This window comes from Danio rerio, chromosome 25 (assembly GCF_052040795.2).
Source record: "Danio rerio strain M-AB ecotype USA chromosome 25, GRCz13ab, whole genome shotgun sequence".
NCBI lineage: Eukaryota > Metazoa > Chordata > Actinopteri > Cypriniformes > Danionidae > Danio > Danio rerio.
In genome coordinates this window covers 10,572,226-10,587,779 of record NC_141045.1, presented here as the reverse complement: position 1 = coordinate 10,587,779, position 15,554 = coordinate 10,572,226, and the positions used below count along the sequence as shown (strand labels likewise).

The 15,554-nt window shown below is 35.9% G+C and overlaps 1 long non-coding RNA gene across 4 annotated transcripts in view; it reads left to right on the top strand.

Moving 5' to 3' along the window:
* Nucleotides 1-15,554, top strand: part of LOC141380900 (uncharacterized) — a 201,638-nt gene that overhangs the window by 150,033 nt on the left and 36,051 nt on the right. For 3 of the 4 annotated variants that reach the window (XR_015526190.1, XR_015526191.1, XR_015526189.1), the window contains exon 1: nucleotides 1,167-1,246. The exons of the other annotated variant lie outside the window; for it this stretch is intronic. This is a non-coding gene — a long non-coding RNA (uncharacterized LOC141380900). Of the gene's footprint in view, nucleotides 1-1,166; nucleotides 1,247-15,554 lie in introns of those variants that run through there. 4 annotated transcript variants of the gene reach the window in all.

The window sequence follows — 15,554 nt, the reverse complement described above, 5'->3', positions numbered from 1 at the left end:
AGTTTCCATCCAAAGATGCAAATTAAATTCATGCGCAAAACTGAAATACCATCACATGATTTCTTATAACAAAATCACATGACTTTTTTAATGCGCTTACTGGAATTTGTTTGGTAAAAGTGTTTCCATCATAGTTTATGCTAATCTTTTATCAAATAAAAAGTTCATCATACTCAGTTATGCACATTTTCAAAATGAATGAGCATCTTGGTGTTTCCATTTTTTATGCGCATGTCCAAAATGTGCATAAAAATACACAAAAAATAATCAAAGATGATTCCTTGGATTAACAATTTTTTTTAAAGTCAAGTGGCAGCAAACAATTTATTTGGGCTGAATTCTAACAAATTTAGTTAAACGTTACTAAATTTAATTCATTTGTTTAAATTCAACTACTATTAATTGTTTTCAACAGTTTTGCAGACTGTTTTTCTGTGTAGGGGGATGGAAACAGCTAATGAGTATCAAGAGTTCACAAGCCTACTTTGTTTGTCACAAAGCCTATTGTTTTTAACCTAATGTAGTAGGAAAAGTGTAGAAATATTAGGTACAGCTAATGTTTTCTAGAAAATATGCAAAAGTATGTTGTCAAGAGAAAAAAAAAAAACAAAGTAGATAAAACAGAACAGTAAACAACATTGTGTAGATTGTTCGCATGGATAATGCAGCTTATTTAACCTACATTTTACAACCTCAGCAGATTTTAAATTTAGCCTAATTTATATTAAATATTACCTTTACATTAAATATAAACATGTGACTAGCGTTTTTATTATATTGTTCTTTTTAAAAACACTAAAAAAGCTTGTTCAAACAACCTTTTTTTTCTGTTATTAACTTGTTTTAAGTCATTCAACCCATTTGAATTTGTAAAAACAAAAGTTAACAATCAATTTGTGTTGGAACCACAAAGGAATTGTGTGGAGCCCAGCATGTTTTCAGTGTATACTTGGTAAAGTGCAAGGCAAATGATATGCAAGTGTTCTCAGCAAACTAAACATTACTGAATGTTTTCAGAATACTACTGTAGGTTATGCTATAGGCTATGTCAGCTTCTAATTTAATTATTAACTCACAAAGTGAACTAAGCTAAATCCATCCAATATAGGGGTTAGTGAATGAGTGAGTGATTTCGGACACAGTTTGAAACTCACGTGACTCTTTTTGTTTCTGCGCGAACCTGGATTTGTTTGACACGTCGCGGCAGGCGATTCAATTCAGGTGTTAAAAACGCGACGAAAATATGGTAAGTCAACATATTTCCTCTGTTAAACTGCTGTAAAACAATGCTTCATCATGCCCAGTGTAAAGCCGCCCAGCTTTCAGCTATAATTTACCTCAGAAACAGGGCCGGATTAACCAATGGGCCTTATGGGCACAGGCCCAGGGGCCCGTGCGCACTAGGGGCCCCTGCGAGGGGGGAGAAAAAAAAGATAATTTCGGAGTGTCTTTTTAGGCTAATTGCAAATAGCGCATCTAGTTGGACCAAGCTATTCAGGGTTTACGCCCATCAATGCCTGATTGATAGAGACAAGATGAGTAAAGAGCTGCATTATTATCCACTAACAGTGGCGCACCTTGTAAGGCACACGGCATCATCTTTTGAACCGATTAATCATAACATCGGTTCGAATCCACCATCAGTTGAACTCGTGCTACTTTTTTTTCTCCCCATTACATATCAGATTGGAAATATATTTATTTTTAACAGGAAAGAAACATTTTTTTTTAAATAATGCAAATGTGATATAAAGTCACAAATGTCTCGTGGGTATTTAATAATGTTTAGCCTTATTATAGGCGCCTGCCGCGCCTCCCTCTCTTCAAAAACTATATTGCTCAGACGACTGTATTTCCTCTGAGCAAAAAAAAATCGCGATCACATATTAATATGATTATTATATTTAAATTGCCTTTCTTTCTTTAACTAAACAGAATGCTGTAATTGGTCAAGCGCGGAAACGTCAGTTTTGTAATAACCCGCACTAAACTGAGCGGACTTTAGTGTAACGTTATATCTGTCATAGATCAAAAATGAGTGGACAAGTGGATTTAGCAAACGCGAGAGAAAGAGGAGAGGAGGCATCTTTATTGAGGCATTTTCCATACACACCATCTTTAAACAGACCCGTGATCAGGAGAAAGAGGGGACAGAAGAAGACAGTAACTTTAAATGATGAGTAGCTAGCATTAACCAGGCGGAGGAGGCTAACGGCAGCGTAGCGCGGACTGGATTTGGCAGGCACTTTTTTCCAGGGGTTTCAGTACGGCAGGCACTTTTTTCCAGGGGTTTCAGTACAGCGTAACTGCTACTACGTCATCGAGTGGGCGTGGCCTATCTGTGAATTTGCATAGGTCACGGATCATGCGCATATTGTGAAAACAGCCGTTTGATTCAGATACCTGTACGTATTCGCAGGGGTTTCGTGTCCAATGCCTTTTATATGCAGTACAAAATAGCTGTCCTGATCGCAGGTGTTTCATGTGAAGTCAGTGTATGTTATATTAAACAAATTACCTTAAGATACCTCTCAGATTACATTAATACTGTTATAACTTAAGATACCTGTACCGATCCCACGGCTTTTGTGTCAAATACTTTATATATCATATACAGTAGCATCAGACACCTGTCCTGATCCCAGGGGTTTCATGTATGATCACTTTTATATACATTAACATCAGATACCTGTCCTGATCCCAGGTGTTTCATGTATGATCACTTTTATATATATTAACATCAAATACCTGTCCTGATCCCAGGTGTTTCATGTATGATCACTTTTATAATACAGTAACAACAAATACCTGTCCTGATCACAGGGGTTTCATGTATGATCACTTTTATATACATTAACATCAGATACCTGTCCTGATCCCAGGGGTTTCATGTATGATCACTTTTATATATTAACATCAAATACCTGTCCTGATCCCAGGGGTTTCATGTATGATCACTTTTATATACAGTAACATCAAATACCTGTCCTGATCCCAGGTGTTTCATGTATGATCACTTTTATATATTAACATCAGATACCTGTCCTGATCCCAGGGGTTTCATGTATGATCACTTTTATATATTAACATCAGATACCTGTCCTGATCACAGGGGTTTCATGTATGATCACTTTTATATATTAACATCAGATACCTGTCCTGATCCCAGGGGTTTCATGTATGATCACTTTTATATATTAACATCAGATACCTGTCCTGATCACAGGGGTTTCATGTATGATCACTTTTATATATTAACATCAGATACCTGTCCTGATCACAGGGGTTTCATGTATGATCACTTTTATATACATTAACATCAGATACCTGTCCTGATCCCAGGTGTTTCATGTATGATCACTTTTATATATTAACATCAGATACCTGTCCTGATCACAGGGGTTTCATGTATGATCACTTTTATATTAGTTAACATCAGATACCTGTCCTGATCCCAGGGGTTTCATGTATGATCACTTTTATATTAGTTAACATCAGATACCTGTCCTGATTTCAGTTGTTTTGTGTATGATGACTTTAAATAAAAATAGAATATAAATTTGAGTTATGTTAATTAACTAAGATCGAGAAAGAAAAATTAACCACGATTTATTACAGAAAATGTGGTATTTATTTGTTTAAACATGACTGAATACTATATTTTAAACTACAAAAAGACGATTAATCTTACCACAACCATTATTATTTGGTTTAAAATGGAAGTACAAAAGCCCAGAGACAGTAAAACGGAGTAAAACGAGGTCAGCTGTTTTTGCTAATGAAATCTTTAAAATATAACATTATAAAAACAAAAAATAACCTGTATGATTGTTTTTTTTCCCTCGTTATCCACCGCGGTAGGTTCTTTATCCATTATCATCCTGTTTGAAATGACCGCGCTAAAAAAGAACCTGTACTGCGCATGATCGGTGACCTCTCAGTATTGTTTTTTTTTTAAGGGGGCGTTTCCCAAACACCGACCGAGCCACGCCCATTTTACGTCGTGGTAATGAAACCCCTGGAATTTAGTGCATGCCGACTGGATTTATCGTGTGAGAGACAGACAGAAAAGGAGAGAGAGAGAGGGAGAGAGAGAGAGAGAGAGAGAGAGAGAGAGAGAGAGAGAGAGAGAGAGAGAGAGAGAGAGAGGGAGGCCCAGAAGAGGAGAGAGACGGGAGAGAAGAGGTATAGTGTCTGTGATTTCGGATACTTTTAGGTTTATAATCAAGTCTTCATCACGAGAAGAGTAGAGAAAATACAGGGAGAGGAGGAGAGAGAGACAGTAAATCAGTGTTTGTATTATGAAAGACTCAGATTTATAGAACTCAGATTCATAGAACTGGATTGGAGAAGCATTGTGCCTTATATGCCATGGCAATAATATGCTTTATAAGTTTGTAAAAGCAATACATTAAAATACCCTTTAAAAAAAATTATATATATATATATATATATATATATATATATATATATATATATATATATATATATATAGTTTTATTAGTATTTTTATTTAATGCTTTGAAAAATCATTTAAATCTTTGTAGACTATAAATGCATATGTACTATATATCATTTATTTAAATATGTGGGCGACAAATTATAGATTCATTTTATTTAAAAATTATTATAATATTCTTATTTTTTTCATTCAACTATAGGGGTGCGGCCAGGTAGGGGGCCTTACAAGATAATGTGCCCAGGGGCCCCTGAGTTCTTAATCCGGGCCTGCTCAGAAAGCATTGAAGTGCGGCATGCTTTGCTGTTTATCTCATATTTTAGTACATCAGCGGTGGGGTTTTTTCAGAGGACTCAGATGTTGTTTTCCCCCGGTAAAGCTCTTGGCAGATCGCAGGGGTTCTGCAGTGTGTGTGTGTGTGTGTGTGTGTGTGTGTGTGGGTTCGTTCACGTTCACCGTCTCTTAATCTCTCCTGGCACTTGTGTTTTTACAGATAAAACGAACACGTGTAAATCTGCTCGTGAAAATGCAGCCCTATCATGTACTTGACACGCGTGACTTTGCGCTAAATCTTAAAGTGCATAACTTCACCTCTCCAATTACCCCACTCCAGTAGAGGAGTCTGGAAAACGAGGTGTGATGTTTACGTCTTCATACAAGTGGTAAAACAGATGGTAAATCAAGCTTAACTCCACAGGACTGCAGAGTTACTGTTTAAGTGTTTTAAATGGAGTTTTAATAATAGCAGTTAGCAAGACAATAAACTAAAACGATCTTTAAACATTAACGCGTGCCTTTGCATTTAAACAGGCCAAAGCCCTGAGCACATTAATACTTGAGAATATGTGTCAGTTTGTCTTTAAGTATTTATTTCAATGTACCAATAGTATGGGCCTTACACGTGAAACAAAATATGCAATGAAGCACACTTAAAACACCTACTTTAACATCTGTTGTGAATACAATTGAAAAAGGGTCATTTTAACAATATTTTAGAAATTTTTCACTTCCAATTTAATGAGTTATCTGTTTAAAATAAAGATCTAAATGAAACCTTGTTTTAAATAGCTTGGCTTGACATATCTATCTATCTATCTATCTATCTATCTATCTATCTATATATATATATATATATATATATATATATATATATATATATATATATATATATATATATATATATATATATATGAGCAAGTCCAGCGTTATAGGTGTGACATTTGCAGTAATATCTCAAAACATAATTTCACAGAGAAAGTATGTTAACTTTATATTGAAACAATTCAATTTCAATTCAGCTTTATTTGTATAGCGCTTTTACAATGTAGATTGTGTCAACGCAGCTTCATATAAATGGTCATAGTAACTGGATCATGGTAGTTCAGTTTTTTTTGTTTTTAGTGTTTAAGTTCAGTTCAGTTTAGCTAAGTTCAGTGTGGTTTAAAATCATTATTGAGAGTCCAAACACTGAAGAGAAAATTCATTGATGCGTAGCTCTACCGATCCTGAACCATGCAAGCCAGTGGTGACAGAGGGGAAAAAAAAAAAACTTCACCGATAGGAGAGTGAAGAAAAAAACCTTGCGATAATAAACAACTGTTTATATTTTCCAAAACTATTAACCACAAAAGTTTAGGAGCAGAAACATATCAATCTCTAAACATTTTTTATATTTTAAGAAAATAAACCTTCGTTATGGATGTGACGAAAAAAGTCTGCGAGTTTACAGTATACAATATACTTTGTAGAAATTCTGTGAACTAAACTGCACAAACCAAAAGATATAATGCTAACCAAAAGGATGAGAGTTGGTTCTCAATAGATCAAAAACCATTGATTTTATGTTATTTGCCTTTTTTTTGTTTTTGCATTTACGAGGAAAAATCTTTGTTATGGATGTGACAGGTGTGAAACTGGCAGTTGTGTGATTTTGGTAAATGAAATATATTTGTTTAAAAACATTGACAGAGACTTTAAATTCAATTGTTATTTATAAATCAATATAAATAATTTATAACTTTTCATGTCAAATTTAAACAAAATTATATTAAATATACTTTTCTAAGCAAAATATTAAATGATTTAAAAAGCAGGTAATACCGTAATATTTATCTGAATTTTTTACAATACCTTTTGTTTTTAAGTTTTCTTAGAAATAAACACAAACTTGAACTTAAAATATGTACAGTGGTCCCTCGTTTATTGCAGGAGTTACGTTCTAAAAATAGGTTGCGATAGGTGAAATTCGTAAAGTAGTCACCTTTATTTTTTACAATTATTAAAGGTGTTTAAGGGTGTAAAACCCAACGCTACACACTTTATACACTTCTCACACAGGCGTTCACATTTTTACATTCTTCACTCTTGTTTAAACACTCTTAAAGTTCAAACTTTTGTAGAAAATTAAGTTTAGAATTATAGAATTATTCCAAAGATTAAAACCTGTTGTCAGGCTTTTTAGCTTTAGTGCGGATAATGTTGCTGTCCAGCATAAAGTTTTTTGTTTTTTTTCAGTCACTAATCCACAAACCTAAAGCAGACTCCAATCTTAAGGGGGTCCCACACCAGATGCGCCGTGCACATGACAATTGGAAGTAAACACAGACGAGCACATTCGCATGTTATTTAAAATCAAATTATTCAGATGGTATTCTGAGCACCGCAGACAGCCGCCAACTTGGGGCGCCGGTGTGCATACCCTAAAATCTATGTTTGCATGGCGCTGCGTGGCCCATTACATACGGTTTGTGGTTCGGTTTACGATGATCTTGCTGCAGACAGTTACAACCCTTTTTGCATCCTTGTTAAAACTCACACTGCTAGCGATAGAAAATTTGTGTTAATTTGGCAAATTGAACGTGTTCTGTACTATTCGAGACACAGAGGAGATTGATGGAAAAAGTCTACAGCCAATCAGGAAGCAGAACACAATGCGCCGTAAAAAAAAAAGAAAAAAAAGGGTGGGCATAGATTATTATTTTTTTAAATCTAATTAATCTCACTGTGATCTCGGAATTAATGTAGATTAATCTAGATTAAAATGGCTCATTTGAATTCTGCCTAAGGCATTCAGAATATGTGTGCTACCCAAAAAATAAGTCTTTGAGAACGGGTTTCTCAAACCAGATGGCGCATTAGACCAGGGGCTCATCTCCTGTTTTTAAAATGCAACACTATTAGTGGCATATACTTAGTGGCAATATTGAAGTAAACACTGAAATCAAACTATATTTTCCGACAAGATCCACCCACGCGCCTGTCAGTAAAGGACCGCACACAAAACACACATACACACATCGTGAAATGCGGAAGTTTTTTCTTTCCATTTGGCGTGCGTTATTAAATTTTATAACACTCATATATATATATATGATTTATATATATTTATATATATATATATATATATATATATATTTATATATATATATATATATATATATTTTTTTTTTTTTTTTTGTGTGTGTGCAATAAGAGTCTCAAGTTAACATGGCACATTAGAGCCGATAACGGTCCACCACTAATATATAATCAACATTAATTATAATATTGTAATGTATAATAACAATAAAATTTTTATTATATAATTATTTATAGTTGTATATGTTGTAGACTTTCTGTATTCACATGTTTATGTAAAATTTCTATATTAATAATATCATATGTAATATGTTATTCATAGCTATACTTGTATAAATATAATTATTATATTACTCCTATCTATGTATATATGTATGTATGCATTTTAGGTATGTATTGTAATAATAAATATTGCTTAAATATACAGGAAAGCAACAAAAAAATATATATTTTATGAGGGACTGAACCTAAATTTAATTTAATTTTCCTTCAGCTTAGTCCCTTCATTTGTGTTTTTTTTCCGCATCCGATACCCTTCCAGCTGCAATACAGTACTGGGAAACACCCATACACTCTCAAATTCACACACTTACACTACGGCCAATTTACCTCATTCAATTCACCTATACTGCATGTCTTTGGACTGTCGGGGAAACCAGAGCAACCGGAGGAAACCCACACCAACATGGGGAGAATCATGCAAAATCTGCACAGAAATGCCAACTGGTCTAACTGAGACTCTAACCAGCGACCTTCTTGCTGTGAGGCGACATGCTAACCACCGAGCCACCATAACCCTAAATGAATCAATGAATTCTATGAATGTCACAGTGGTCAAAATTTGTCATTACAACACATTTAAAATTCCGATCTCATACAGTATAATGACTTGCGCAATCTATTAAAATCCTGTAAAATGTTCCCGATCCTCTTGCCATTCAACAGGTTGTTGGCCAAAAGTTAATTTTAGGATGCTGCGTGTGGGCGTTCAGTGTTCGCTGCAACACACAGCTGTTCAGCCAAAGATAACCAATCGTCACAGTGTAGGTAACATGCACAGGGCCACTGTCGCATTCATTTGCTAATTCCTCATCTCATTTCCACAAAGCACACACTGTTTTTTTTTTCCCCAACCTCTATTTTTGTAAATAATATCACTTGTTTTGTGTCAGGACTGGAAATATGGAAATTTCCAAGCGCTGCGGTAACAGTGGGTTTTCACCTATTTCTGTGTGACAGAAAGAGAATAGACGGCAGGAGGTGGACAATATCCAGCATCCCTCCCTCTTGGTCCCCCAAAAAAGCTGTCGCTCTCCTTCTTGTGCGTCTGTCTCCCTCGCATGAGGAAAATGAGATTACTTTTGACAATGACTGATGGGCTAGCCATGAATACATTTGTTACTGAAAATGAAAATCCCTGTTAAATCTCATTTTAATGAGCAATGCGGACGGTGGACACCGGATTTTTGTTCAATGGCGGCAGCGTGCGCCATCGCTTAAATATTCATAGAGGAACGACGAAACTCATTCAACTTTCATGTTTCGGGGGCCACTGTGAAGAACTGTATATTTCAAAGTTGATCAAAATCTTGAGCTGCTAAAATTAAATTAGCCTTTTTTTGTAAATAAAAGTTATTTAATTAACTTCCTTTAACCATGTGTTTTTGTATGTTGGAAACAAAGGATTTCTGAATGTTATAAAACAAACAAAATGAGTTTTAATTGATAATTAATTAATTGATAAAGATGGAATTATGTGTGCTTTTTTTGGGTAAGGGATTTTTAAAGGTAATCTGACCGGCCACTTTATTAGGTACACCTTACTAGTACAGTACTACTGTTAACATGATAGCATCACGCAGTTGCTGTAATTTTTTGTCTCCTGCATATCCCTGATGTGAATCTCCTGTTTTACCACATACCAAAGGTGCTCTAATGGATTGAAATTTGGTGACGTGTGGAGGTTATTTAAGTATAGTGAACTCATTGTTAGCTATAAACCAGTCTGAGATGATTCGCGCTCTGACATGGCATGTTATCCTGCTGGAAGTAGCGATCAGAAGATAGGCTAGGTAGGATAGATAGGATAGAAGATGGGATTGTTAGGCTATGTTGTTGACAGGATGCTAAGTTGGTACTAATGGGCCCAGAGTGTGCCGAGAAAATGTCCCCCACACCATTACACCACCACCAGCCTGAACCAATGAAACAAGGCAGGTTGGATCCATGTTTTCATGTTGTTGACCCCAAAATCTGACACCAAATGCTGACCATCTAAATGTTGCAGCAGAAATTGAGACTCATCAGTCCAGGCAACATTTTTTCAGTCTTCTATTGTGCAATTTTTGTTGAGCCTGTGTAAATTGAAGCCTCAGTTTTCTGTTCTCAGCTGACAGGAGTGGCACCCAGTTTGATGTGTTGTGCATTCAGAGATGCTCTTCTGCATACCTTGGTTGTAACGAGTGGTTTATTTGAGTTACTGTTGCCTTTCCATCAGCTCGAACCAGTCTGGCCATTCTTCTATGGCATCAACAAGGCATGTTGTTCCCACAGAATTGCCACTCACTGGATATTCTCTGTTTCGGGCCATTCTCTGTAAACCCTAGAGATGTCAGACCAGATACTCAGACCAGCTTCTCTGGCACCAACAACCATGCTACGTTTACAGTCACTTAAATTACCTTTCTTCCCCATTCTGATGCTCAATTTGAACTGCAGCAGATCGTCCATTGACCATGGCTGCTTCCGAAACCGACTTCTACTCAGTAGGTACTGCATTTGAATTTAAACGTACTCCTCGGCCGTTAGAAAAGTACGTTCTATACAGTTTGAACGTATAAAGTATGAATGTAATGCAGATGTAATGCATCTGCCATTTTGTCATGGTCGCGTGCCCTACCTGCGTCAGTTGCGTCGCTTCAATCCCATTCATGAATTCTCTCGCGGGGCATCATGGGTTAGCGCACTTCAGAATCTCGCTGGAAGTAGTAAGTCATCCGGGTAATTCTCTCATACTGATTTTCGAACTCTATGAATTCAGACATACTACTCGGCTCGCATACTGATTTTAGCGTACTATATAGTAAGGAAGTATGCGGTTTCGGACGCAGCCCATGTCTACATGCCTAAATGCATTGAGTTATTGTCATGTGATTGGCTGATTAGAAATTTGTGTCAACGAGCAGTTGGACAGGTGTACCTAATAAAGTGGCCGGTGAGTGTATACACAAAAAATTTGGTCCTAGGTAGTCGAAACATAAGTGAAAAAGGTTTAAAAACCGTTAAAAGTGCTTTGTTTAAAATAATAAGAATTGTTTTTATAATTATAACTATTATTATTTTTATTATAATTTACATTGCTTTTACTATAAATATAATCACAATGTTAATATTAATAACAAAAAATATAATACGCAGACACATTTGGTGTTCATACAAGAATATTTTGAAAAAAACTATTAAATACTATTAAATATTGTATAAAAGTCACATTTATAAATACAATAATTTTGAACATCATACAAAACAAAACTTACTAATAAACTGCTAAGAAAAAACATATGCTAATGGAAAAGACAGTTTACTAACATACATTTTTTTCAATGTTTTTGCTCTGACCGAACTGCATACAGTATGTACTCCATTAACTCTATAGAAGTATTCTAATTTAAATCTTAAAACTGTCAACACTACTTTCTGCCACTACTTTCGGCTCCACATCTTCATTCAGAAACGGCTCCAAAAAAGCAGTGTTCATCACAGCTCCAAATAAGTAGATTAAAACGGCGACCAATAAGGACTGTAATGTCTTTGAGTTCATCATTTGTGCTGTGGGTTATGTGATTAATGACAGTAATAATAACCACACCTCATAGTGAATATGTTGAATAATGAATGTCGCCTATAAACAGGAGCGTGTCAGGTAACCATCTTACTGCGATTAAATTCTTGCTCTTAATTACATTTTCTACTTATCGCATTATTAAAAATATTTGCATAATTGGTGCACATGTAAATGAAAGGAATAGAAATTTTGTGCTGCTTTGAGCTGAAATTGTTTGGCATGTGGCCCTGCAAAGGTGTCTCAAAGTCCACATGAACCAGAAGCTACGACTGTTTTTTTTTATTTTTGTGTTGTGATGCGGTTTTTAGAGAATTAATAATGCTAGAGAATATTAAATGAGAAACAGTGGGTGTGGCTTGTTTTTTCTACTGCAAGCTGAATGGACATAGTAAAGTCGACATTTTTTTCATTCAGAAAGATTGGAAAATGGGTTTCGGGAGAGTTATTACAACCTAACACACACCACTTCCTTACCATTTCTGTTTGTTGTCGAAACTGACAGTTAACCCTTTCACGCGTACGATCACACCGGTGTGATTGGAACGCTCAGAGCAAATGTCATCAGCTGCTAATATTCAAATCTGACAGCGCATGCTGAGACAGAAAGAATTCTGCAGTGCTTGTCATAAATCACAATTTATCCGTGCTTTTAAACAAATAAGATTTATTTTAGGTGTTAGACATTCAAATACACATATCTACAAGCAAAACTTACCATTTAGGGTTTGTAAAATACACGCAGATGTCTATGGAGACGGCAATATTAAGGCCCAATCCCAAATATTAAGGCCCAATCCCAATTCTACTTCTTAGCCCTTACCCCTACCCCTCGTTTGCACGTGCAAAAGGACCACACTTGAAACCAAGGGCTAAGAAAATTCCCCAGAATGCACTAGCCACAGCGGCAGTATTGCTGAACCCGGAAGTAGGGAAATCCACAAATTAGCATTTTTTGGTCATTATTACGAATTTTTACGACAAACAAACACACGTTTTAATATTTTCATAACCGCGTTTGTGTTTTACTGTCATGCTTAAAAAAAAGAAATGCAAAAGAAAAACCCGCTAAATTTCGCGATCTATAATCCCTATTAAATAACTCCTATACAGCAGTCCCACAGCATTCTGACACTGGAATACCCTGTCAGTAATGTCTAGTGGCTGTCAATGCGCTTTTTAGAGTGCCTGCTATAATGTTGATGTTGTTTTTGGTGTGTTTACATTGATGAATATGGCCACTGTGTAAATACAAGTTACGATCTCTATTGCCACATTAGATCATTATGATAACATAATATATACCTTCAGTGATCTCCTGAAGGTAAATACAAAAAAATAACACAACCGGAATCACTACAGCAGTCGCCATCGTCTGATCTCGCGAGGACATATGATGACGTGTGCAGGTGCTGAAGTGCTGTCCCAATTCTTATGGGTAAATTTTGAAGCCCTTCCCCTTTACCCTTGGTTGTAAGGGCCAAGGGGTAGGGGAACAAAAATAGAATTGGGATTGGGCCATTAAATCTTTTTCAATTGGACAATGTGCTTTATTCACGTAAGGTACACTCTGTTTATGTTACTAGAATATTTCCTCATGAATTTTAAAATATTTTTCTCATTAATAAACATGAAGTAAAAAGTTAATGAGAAGTATTAATATTAATTATTAAATTACGCATTAATTGTATTTCATTAGTGTCTACCCAACCCTCACGATAATGCGAACATATTATTTGTTGTACAGTGTCACAAAAATTTTGCTATATTGACGTGACCATCCTCAGCTGTATCTCGTCTAGCTAAAAAAACATAATAATAATGCGTAAATTATCAAATAATATCAATACTGGTAACTGTATTCCTTCTAGCAAAAAACGGCAGCGCCTATTATCTATCATATAACTAGTAATACAATCATTATTACGCTGTTTAAAAGACAAAAATGTGTTCTATCACATTATTCAGAATCAGAGTATCAGAAATTTAACAATATAATTAACACTTGTCAATATATATATAAATATATATATATATAACTTTTTTTAATGACATGCAGAAATTAATTGTTCACCACAAAACTAGTTAACAAAAGCTAACAATGTGAGCTAACATAATCACATGGTTAGTTTTGATTTCATTTGTACTTTAAACCTCCCTTCCACATCTCCTCTGGTCGTCCCTGCTGTTCCCTGTTCTCCCCAGCCCTGACACCAACCTGACAAACATCAACGTTGTCAAGTCCCAAACGCATGACAAGCCAATCCATCTTCACCCCCCGGCAGGCCTTTAAAACAAGCACTGTCATCATTCGCCGCCCTCCGCCAAGGAGAATGAAGATGGGGGACGCGGAAACATTTCATACATGCTGTCGACAAATTGCCGGCAGATGTTGACTGTAAAAGCTCACCTTTCTGTTAATGTAAAAAACCTTCAACCGACAGATGACACAATTCAAACGTTTACATTATACGGTGTGTAATCTTGTGTAAGAAAGCGATGTCATTTTCCCAAAAAATAATCTTATTGGAATAATTATAAATTATAACTTTGTAACTTTTTTTAAAGATATTTGGGGTGGGGGTCTTTTTTTTGAGTAATATGATATATGCCATTAGGGTTGGGCCGATAGACGATGCCATCGTCCATCGATGACGACCGATAGACAAGACGATGCTGAGCCGGCATCGCTGATCCTCCGCCCCAGTCGCAAAACCGCTCACGAAAAATACACATTCAGGCCCCGTTTACACTAATACGTCATAGTATTAAAATGCCATTTTAGAACGAAAATGATCCACATCTACACCGTGTTTTACATAGCAATTCTTAACAGCCCTGCATCCGCTGAAAACACACATCACGTGACCACACACACACACACACCACATACACAGCCACACACAGTGTTAATGCGCTCGTATGAGCTGAGCTCCAGAAAGCAGTGCACGTTGGACAGTTTATCGAGAATGTACCGCTGGATCACGTCTCACTGTAGTTGTTAAACGTGATATTTAATTAATCTGGTCTCTAACAACTCTTCGGTCTTTTGAATCTATCAGGTAACGTGTCACAGCATCAGTACACTGCTTCAGTCTTTTACTTCCACACTTGTACTTTGTCATTTTGGTGAAAACCTCATATTGTTGGTTGGGCACCTTTTTTACCAACCAACCTCCCGCGAAAAAGTGACCGACAGGGGGTCATTTGTGTGCAACTTATTTATTTATGATTTGTTTATGGGTAAAACAAACACCATACGGGGCAGGTAGTTGAAACGGTGGGCTACAAATAATTAATTCTTTATGAATTAATTAATTATTCATAAAAAAATTCATTCACCTCCACCTATAAAGACGATGCCATCGTCCATCGCGATGTTTCACAATAGACATCGTACGATGCCAAATTGGTTAACATCGCCCAACCCTATATGCCATCTACATTAACTATGCACTAATAATAATAATACTTATATATTACTATTATTAAAAAAAAATGTTTTAGTAATATATATGCCATCTACTTTAACTATACACTAATAACAATAATAATAATTATAATAATTTATTAATTATAATAATTTATAATTGATTTATAATTGGTTTATTATTATTGTTGTTATTATTAATCACACACACACTCGTACACTACGGACAATTTAGCCTACCCAATTCACCTGTACCACATGTCTTTGGACTGTGGGGGAAACTGGAGCACCCGGAGGAAACCCACGCAAACGCAGGGAGAACATGCAAAATCCACACAGAAACGCCAACTGAGCCGAGGCTCGAACCAGCGACCTTCTTGCTGTGAGGCAACAGCACTACCTACTGCACCACTGCGTCGCCCTCAAAACAATTATTGTGAATATTAATAATGTTGTTATTTACCATT